Genomic DNA, 9,836 nt, shown 5'->3' on the forward strand with positions numbered 1-9,836 from the left:
AGAGGAAAAATATCCTTTTTTTATTGGGTACGGGAAGGTGACTGGATGGATTGTCAGAGCAGTAGTTTTCAGCCATGCCACACTGGTCATGAACCCAGTAAGAAAAGAAACCACAGCAGAAAAGAGATTGCACAAAAAATTTTTATGTAATATGTGCATATACTTCTACATGATTAGGTTTGCTGAAGTCAAGTTGAATTTTTTTAGATCAAGTATTTTTGCCAGGGAAACCTGTTGCTTTGACAACACCACACTGATAAACAGGAGTCATGGAGCTGGCTGCACTTTGCAGTATGCGGCTGAATGAGCAAGATCCTGCCCTTTTAATTGATAGAATGAACATACAGCATCAGTTACATGGGGTAGGAGGAAAAGATGGGTGAAACTGAAAATATGCTTTTGTCCTCTAGGGCTTTAGGGGGACATGAGTCTGCTGATCAGATAGTTCTTACCTGCTTGATGACCAAGCGTTGTAATTGAAACCATAGCCAGACCCTCTGCCATGGTTCCAATCTTATCAACAAGGCATTCCACTGATCAGCTTCTGGGGTCCCTTGTCATACATCGGTCATCAGCCCCTCCCCCCCCCCAGGACATTCCTGGTCATACCTCATGATGCATAGCCTTCCCAGGGTGATCAAGCTTTCTGCTCTTGGTTGATTTGAAAGGCACCTTAAAGGTTTGGCCCCTGTGACTGATTGACTGGGAAGTTCTGACCTTGTGTAGGAATGCAGAACTGCAGGTAACAAAAAAATGGTGGCCAAACAGGCTGCTTAAGTCTAGCAGACCCGCAGTAGCCTTACTCTTAAGGAGCTTGTGTCCAGATGGCGATGATAGATAAGTAAATAGAAGTTGTGCATAGACTGTGGCACATGAATAAAGAACAACAATTTAAGAACTATGTGTAACATAGGTTCATCAAATAAATTAACAGAGTACTAAGGGAACAGAGAAATTAAAAAATTCCCAAAGTCCAGTGTGAAGACAAAGATTGATGTGAGCCCAGTGGTGGGAGAGACCCATTTGTGACCTTAGGAAAAGGACTCACCAGGACCAAATGAGGTAACGTCGGAGCTGCAACTTGAAGACTTGAGTAGAAGTTCACTAGGTTGAGAAGCAGAGAAAAGACATTCTAGGCAGAAACTAGAAAGGACATGGCATGAGCAGGGAAATATAATAGTGTGGATGGTCCTAAGAAGATGAAAGTTAGGATGGAAGTATTCAGCGCTTAAGAAAGAGGAAACCATGTGCCCTTGAATTTTAACTTCGATGTTTACCTTTGTGGCCTTGAAAAGTCTTTTTGTTTCAGTTTTCTCATCTTTAAAATGGGGTGGCGGGCCTTCCTGGTGGTACATGCAGTTGAGTGCAGAGCTAGGAAGCTCTCTGCAGCCTCGGCAGCGCCGGTTCTATCCCGGCAGGCCAGAGAGATACCCATACGGCGGGGCAGACCTCTCCTGTCTCGACTGCTGCTCCCCTCAGCAGTGTATTTCAGTCAGTCTGCCTGTTCTGTTCTCCATTCTGTCTCTGGTGAATCCTCTCACCCTCCCGCACATCTTACCTGTACCCTGGTTCTTGTAAGCATGAATAAATAAATGTAAGAAATAATGGGGTGGCAACCAGGATCTTGTGTTTGTTAAGCAGGGTTTCTTTAATCCTTCCTTGCTTCAAAAAATACATGAATGCCCTACAAAGCATGGATGCAACTATCCTTGTAAAGATCAGTATCAATAATGCAAAATTCCTGTTCCTGAGCTTTTGGGCAAATAATAAAGGCTTTCTGGGAAGGGGACTTCTAACTTATGGTGGAAGACTGGTCCAAGGCCATTTTTACTGGCTATAGGTGGCATCCCTGGAACTAGAGGGGGCACACAGCACTTCTTTAAATTGAAGTTTCTTGTGCTCAAGATGAAACTGAATTCTGTCTAGACAACAGATGTGTTTATGTCTACAAAGCAAAGGACAACACAGTAACTCCTGGTGGCAAACTGAATAAAACTAGAGTAATCTTGGGAAAGGTAACAAGGGCCTGTGGAGAGAGAGTAGTTACGGTTGTGCCCAATCAACCTTCCTGGTAAGGCCATAGAACACAGAATCTGCATGAAACTATACCCCACATGATTTATAAATATTGAAAAGCCAAAAAATAAAATTGGATTTGGCTTCTTGTAAAAAAAAAAAAAAAAAAAAAAAACAACAACAGATAAATAATAACAGGGAGGTATGCTTGTCTCTACTTCCTTCCTATCTCCCATCTTCACTCTTATTTCTTAATTCCAGTTCACTTGCATTTCATCCAGTATGTTATTTTTTTTAAATTTTCCAAATGAAACATTTTTATTTGTACCATAGGTAGACAAAACTTGTTTAAATGTACCTACTTAACTGCTACCTTTTTGTGCATCAAACTTCTGTCTGTGCTCACATTCCTTCTGACTGAGGGTCATCTTTTAAGTTCCATTAATGAAAGCCTGCTGGAGGAAAACTCTGGTTTTAATCTGATAATTTCTAAATTTTATCCTTTACAAAGAAAGATAGTTTTGATGCTTATAGAAGCAATGAGTGATAGTTATTATGCTTACCCTTTTGTAACTCTTTTATCCATTTTCAATTGTTTTTTCTTGAAAATGCTGCTTTGTGTCTGATTGCCTGCCTTTGCAAGTAGTCTGTGTTTTCCTGGTTCATTTGAAGGTGGTAGGTCTGGTTTTGATATTCTACGGTTTCGGTCCATGTCTAAATTGGCCTATATTTCTGCTTACCCTCCTTGTCATTTAGGCTCCTTTCATTTAATCAACATATGATTCCACCTTTTAAACTTTTAATAATAGATGGCTAATATTTTACCTTTGATAGTTAAAATTCCTTAAACATTAGAAGATTCTGACATCTCATTTTTATCCTTTCAGACTTCAGTCATGGCAGCTGACTAACTTGTGGTTTTGACAATCATTTATTGGGTTCACAGTATTTTGATTTTTGTCTGTCTGAATTCTAAGTGTCAAAATTTGGGTATTTGGGTTGCTTTCCTCCAGAGAAGAATCTTTTTTTTTTTTAACTTAGCTAACTGAGATAATTCACATATATAATTCATCAACTTAAAGTGTACACTTCAATGGCTTTACAATATTCATAGTTATTACTGCAGTAACCTTTTAAACTCTTGACTATTTTCATCACCCCATAAACACACAAACCCACTAGAAGTCACTATCCACTTTTCCCCAGTCCTCCCAAACTGAGAGAACTACTATACCACACACACACACAAACACACACACACACAAACACACACACACACACACACGCATATTTCTGGGAGGGACAGCCAGACGAGGGCAGCCCTGAACTGATTAGTGCTCTGTGTTAGAGAAGTGTTTGTCATTAAGAGCCTCACAATTCATTCAAATCCTTTTAGTTTGATATTTACCTTACAAGATCAAATTTTACTTCACAAGAGAACTATGAAAAGCATTACCTTGTAAAGCCTATGCATCCCCCAAGAAAATACATACTAATGAGATTGCTATCAGATGGCTTTCCCGTTAATCCAGAAAGGAAGCAAGATATCCTTCATTAGTAACGATCCAAGACTAAATACTTTTTCCTTAACCATGAATCAAAGTCCCCTTTTCAATTCATTACCTCTTTTCACAGACTCCCAAGATATACTCCTATAATTATTACTTGGTTTTCAACTTATCGAAATCTGACTTTCTCAATAACGCTGACACTATCAGGCCTGACTCTAAAATTTCAGGGAAAGGGCAGGGAAATGAGAAACCAAATTAGACATGAGTAATCATTAGTGAATAGGTTAGTGAGGACTAAATCATTCTGACTGAGCAGATTCCTTCTGTTACCTAGTCTGGTAGGTAATGAATCACAAGTAAGCAACAAGAGATTTCCATTTTGAAGTCAAATCTTGGGGGTGAGAGTCTGTCTATCCTTCTCATTATTAACTCTTGACCCACACATTAACACATCTTGTCGGAGCCACTAAGATCCTCCAAGGTTTCTTGACCTGCTTGTTGTGATCCCTTGCCCCAGATTCAGTGGGTTTCCCCTGGGCCCTATTCCTCCACCTCTCCTGTTAGTGTGATTTTGATTAGCAGCCCTTGATTGGATCGCTTGTGTGGTCAGGCTTATGCTGCCCTCTGCAGGGTTGATGTGGAATTATACACTTTCTTGGCTAGTCCCCTTTCTTCTACTGTTCTCTTAAAAGATTTTTTTTTTTTTTTTTTTTTTTGGTAACAGCTTTCTTAATAAATGACAACACATGCTCAGGGCAATGCTTTTGAAGATCTTGGCCTAATCCCATTATATTCCTCCAAATAGGTACAAACAAGCATAGATACAGGGGCTTGATCTTGCATGGAAGCAATACTCTAAAACATCTCCTCAGTGTCCTGCAAAGTCTGAGCACACTCAGGCGGGCGCGGAGGGGGCCAACTGATCGCCTACGTCATGAAAATCTAAATAGATGCAAACTGCGGCTTGGCAGCTGAAGCCAGAGAGAAGGATATTTTAACTGAGGTCGTGGGCCAGGTAAGATCAGAATCATAAACCCGACTTTCATCACTTGCAAGCAAGTAGAGAGCAGTGCTTGGTGCTACTCGGGGGAGCCCTAACCTGGCTTGCAGAGATCATTGTCAGGAGGTGATTCTTAAGCGAGCGTGCAGAGAAGAAACCCACTCACACCTCGAGCAGTGCAGGGCCCTTGAATAATTTAAGGAGAGACGTGAACAACAAGCCACAGAGGAAACCTGGAGGCACCAGAGCCTGTGGAGCGGGCAGCACTGGGTACAGCTGGTTTCAGGAGAGCGGGTTTCAGGGAGGTCGGTTATGGAGCAGCCTGGTGGGCAGAGCCCGTTAGAGCGCGAGCACAGAGCCCCGAGGCTGGCTGGCTCCCGCAGAGGCTTGGAGCAAATCTTGGGGTGCAAGGCTTCTTCCCGAAGGACAGGAAGGCACTTGAGGGGCCAGCCCTCTTAGGCATATGCATGACTAAAATAATGGAGACTCCACAATTTTGTCACTAGCATGAATAAGGAAGGGGCAGTGGTTTTCAACAGAAATTTTTTAGCTGAACATTTCCAGATCAGAAGTCCAATATGGGTCTCAGTTGGTCCCTGCCCCTTAGTATTGCAGGCAAATATCTTTACAAAGAAGATATTATTTTAGATGTTTATATTTAGGTGTAATCCCAACTGTGTCCCTAAGACTTTTAATGTACACTAACAAGGTATTTTATTTTATTTCATAAATTACATACATATATGATTTATGTACATAATATATAAAATACACATATATTACTATATATAATACCATCATTTACTTAATGGATTCATATTTCCACAGCAAATTCAATAAAACAGGAATTCTACGATATATTTATTCAATTTTTTTAAAGATTTATTTATTTTTATACAAGAGCTGGGATACAGGCCAGAGGTGCTGGAGGGTGAGAGGATTCACCAGAGACAGAGTAGGGAACAGAACAGGCAGATGACAGAAATATGCTACTGAGGGGAGCAGCCCGCATGACAGGGAGGCCCTCATTGATTCTTTTATCTCTCTAATGTACTTTGACACTTATGCTGTTCTTCATGATGAATTATTTCTTATTGAAAAGAAATATATATTTTAACCACTGAGATTCTTCTATATATTTTGCATTTTCACTTACAGATTGAATTATTCCTAGGACATTTAGAAAAATGATTTGTGTGTGTGTGTGAATATGTCTTCAAAAAGATTTTAAAAAAGATTTTTTTTTATAAAAAAGTTAATTTTGTGATTATTTGGCTCATTTACTGGGTTCTGTTAGGAGATATAAATTGAGCCAAGACAAAGCTTGGAATGGGACAGAAAAGCTAAGTGGTATAGTAATTAAATAAGATTGGGAAAGTGAGTCTCCAAAATTTAGATTTTTAGATCTGTAAGAGACCTTAAATTACATATTCTAGAAATTTTACACAGGATTATATCTGTAAGATTCTGACGAGTGCACATAATTCAGCACTCTTTGGAAATCTTCAAAGTTTATGTGTCTTGGGCATCTCTGTGGCGCAAGGGGTTAAGCACTGCACTATTGCACTATGAAGCAATCTGCAGCCTCTGCAGCATGAATTCAATCCCCTGCCAGCCAGGAAGCAACCCACATGGTAAGGCAAACCTCTCCTGTCTTGCCTACTGCTCCCCTCAGCAGTATATTTCAGTCAGTCTGCCTGTTCTGTTCCCCACTCTGTCTCTGGTGAATCCTCTCACCCACCACATCTCTGGCCTGTACCCCAGCTGTTGTATGCATAAATAAATAAATCTTTTTTTTAAAAAAAAAAGGTTATGTGTCTTAAAAGACACTAGTAATTGTCTTCAAACAAGATTTTAGAAAAGTGATTTGTGTGTGTGTTTGCATGTTAGTGTGTTTTCAAAAAGATAAGGGTTTTATAAAAAAGTTAACTTTGTGATTATTTGGCTCATTTACTGGGTTCTGTTAGGAGATATAAATTGAGCCAAGACAAAGCTTGGAATGGGACAAAAAAAGCTAAATGATATAGTAATTGAAGTAAGATTGGGAAAGCGACTTTGCCACCATTTTGATTTTAAATTATTTTCACTCTTATAAACCACAGCCTATCAGATAAACTTACTTTCAGAAATGTGTTTAACATTTACCCAGGTCTGCAGAAAAAAAAGAAGTGGGGCCAATACATTAGCTTCAATTTCCTATATTTGTTTTTAAATTTTGTTACTTTAAAAATTAAAGATAAATTTTATAGATAGTGAACCTACATTTTGACATATATACATTTATATATTGATTTATATCAGACAATATACTTTTTAGAGTGTGTTCAAAAGGGTTTGAACATCATTGCTTATCTAATAAAGTGACAAGTGTCTGATATCTAAATGTTGGGGACTTGTGAACATAGGTACTATAAAAGGATTTTTTGTTCAGTGGTTTTTATTGAAGCCGGTGATCAAAATGGTATTTGTTGAGACAAGAAAATTTCTCACATTGAGTAGAGACAAAAAATAAACTTTACCATGTAAAATTTTGCAGAGGAAGAAAACTCCTGTACTGGTTCTGTGACTGGGGTTGAGAATTCAAATGACAAAAGACAGATAATCAGGAGAAAAGCATAACAAATTTACCTGGTGTTAATGTTTTGATAGTAGCATGAACTTTGATAGTAGCATAGCAGCTTTTATAGAAAAGAAATGATGAGCCTAAGAAACTGACAGACCTGAGAGCTCATCAGCTATTTCAACAAAGAATGAGACTTTGTGGAGTGTGTGTGGAGGGCCAGGAAGAGCCACTGTGCCTGCAGACCAGAGGGATAAAGTAGGCGTGTAGGGGCAGGATGGGCACTGAGCAGGTTTCCTATGATCTGGCAGATAGGTAAAGGAGGAGTCCTGGAGCCCTCGGAGGCTTTCTCAGGCTTTTATTGAGCTTTTACATGCACTGCAGCAACCAGGTACATGCCACGCAGGGGTTCCTGGGGGCCTGGAGGCCTCAGGCCTGGTGGCCTCCAGCAAGTCTTCACTCTGGGCTTCTCTCCCTTCTCTCTCCTGCTGCTTTTTCTCTCTTGGTGACTGTCTCAATACTCTTCTCATGGCCCACAGAGGCAATCAATATAGTTTGCAACAATGTACCAACTGTAGTTGCCCCATCAGGCAGGGGCAATCCTAATGGTGGGAGGGCAGAAGAGCCTGAAAACCTTTTACCCTATAGTGTGACACCAGAATGGAAAGGGGGATTTGAGCTGGGGGCAGAACATTGAGAGAAAATGAGCAGGGCATATATGGAGGAAACTACTGGAAGATAAGGGCTATTTTACCTTGTCACCATTTCCTCATTTCTAGTGATAAGAATGCTGTGCTCCTGGTTCATGAAGGGCATGTTTCCATGGGAAATTTTATGTCCTGACTTCAGGCAGGAAAGGAGAAAGTCCGAGAGCCCTTCTTGCAGCTGCTGTTTCTGTGCACTTTCTGCTCAGTATAATCAGTCTGCCATAGTGGCCTATTTGGGGGTGGCCCATTCTGATCCCCTTCATTAACATATGCAGAAATACAAACTTCCATGTAGACATCACCCAACTATGAACTCATTGTCAACTTTTTTCACCTAACCTCAAATCTCCTTTGTAGGCGCTTCCTGAATTATTTTGAAGCAATTTGAATAGAATATATAATGAAGTTCAAAACATAGATTCAGAAAGATTATTTCAGTTACCTAGGTTATTTCACTTTCTCTTAGAAATTTTATCCATTCATCATTTACTTGAACTTTGTTATAGCCACTATTATGATTTTAGCCACTTTTCTTATGAATGGGGGTTTCTGGATTTAAAGGCAGATGTTGAGTGAGTGTCTTCTTAATTCAGTCTGGTTCCATCAGAAACAAAGTAGCCATAAGTGATTCCCTTCCTTAATCTTCCAAATACATTTGATGATTAATGGCAGCAAAACCTGTGCTCTTCCCATGCCTGTCTTCCATGTTCCTACTAACTACACTCTTCTATCTTGTTCTCTGAAATTGTGTCTTGAATATGACTGGATTACTAGCCAAACCAAAGACTCCTTTTGACCTCCCCAAGCCCTGTTGACTGACATTTTCATTGTTCTTCTTCACAATATTTAAATGCTCCCAACATTTAAATGTACAGAGATTTTAAAATTGATATTTCTGCTTTTGAAAATCAACATATTAAAATTTGAATTTGTTTTCATTTCAAAAAGCTAAGCCAAAATACTATATCTTCTTTGAGAATAGATCATGAACTTTGACCTTGCATGGTTCCCACACACCTTGTATTTTTCAATCATTTTGCTGCCTGCATAAGGGCTACCATAGAAATTTTTTGTATGGAATGTCTCCTCACTGCCAACATTCCTTTCACTTTGACTGTCTAGATATAAAGAACACTGTCTCCCATGCTGGATTATTGCATATATGTTGTAAATGCTTTTCTTCAATGTCTATCTAACTCCTGCGTCCATTCCCAGCTCCAGCTCTTACATGGGTTTAATCCAACTTCAATATCATTCTCTAACTGGAACCACACAGCATTTATCTAGGTAACTTAGATTTTTGGCTCTCACGGTGCTTTAGGCATCCTAAAATGATATTATTGTGCTCTTTATACCTGGCCCTCAATTCTCATTTGAAGGTGAATTTGATAAGGCTGTGATCCACCTGGGTCACCACCATGGGTGAATGCATTTTCTGTACTCTGGGAGGAGTGGACTTGTTGGATCATAAACTCTAGAAGTCTCACTGTAGAATTGAGGATAGTGGAGAAAGAGGGAGAGAGTGGAGAGCAAGGTACAAAAGGAGCCCAATGGACTATGGTGGAGGACTGTGGGTGCATTGGTGTGGTGAGGAGGTGGCCCTATGACTGAATCATAAACAGTATTGTAAACCAATGTTACCTCAAATATTAACTAATTATTTAACTAATTAACTAATTACTTAAAAAATTGAAAAACAAATAGGGACTAAACTAAAATGGAAACTAAAATGGAAAAGAAAAAAAAAGAACACCATCCATGGGCCTCCCTTGGTGGCACAGGTGGTTGAACACAGCACTGTGAAGCTGTCTGCAGCCTCTGCAGCACTGGTTCCATCCCGGCCAGCCATAGAGGGTCCCACATGGCATGGCAGACCTCTCCTGCCTCACCCGCTGCTCCCCTCTGTAGTATTTTTCATCAGTCTGCCTGTTCTGTTCCCTGTTCTGTCTCTGGTGAATCCTCTCACCCTCCCGCGCATCTAGCCTGTACCCCAGTTCTTGTATAAATAAATAAATAAATCTTTAAAAAAAAAACACCATCCA

This window comes from Talpa europaea (assembly GCF_964194135.1).
Source record: "Talpa europaea genome assembly, chromosome: 3".
Classification (NCBI taxonomy): Eukaryota; Metazoa; Chordata; class Mammalia; order Eulipotyphla; family Talpidae; genus Talpa; species Talpa europaea.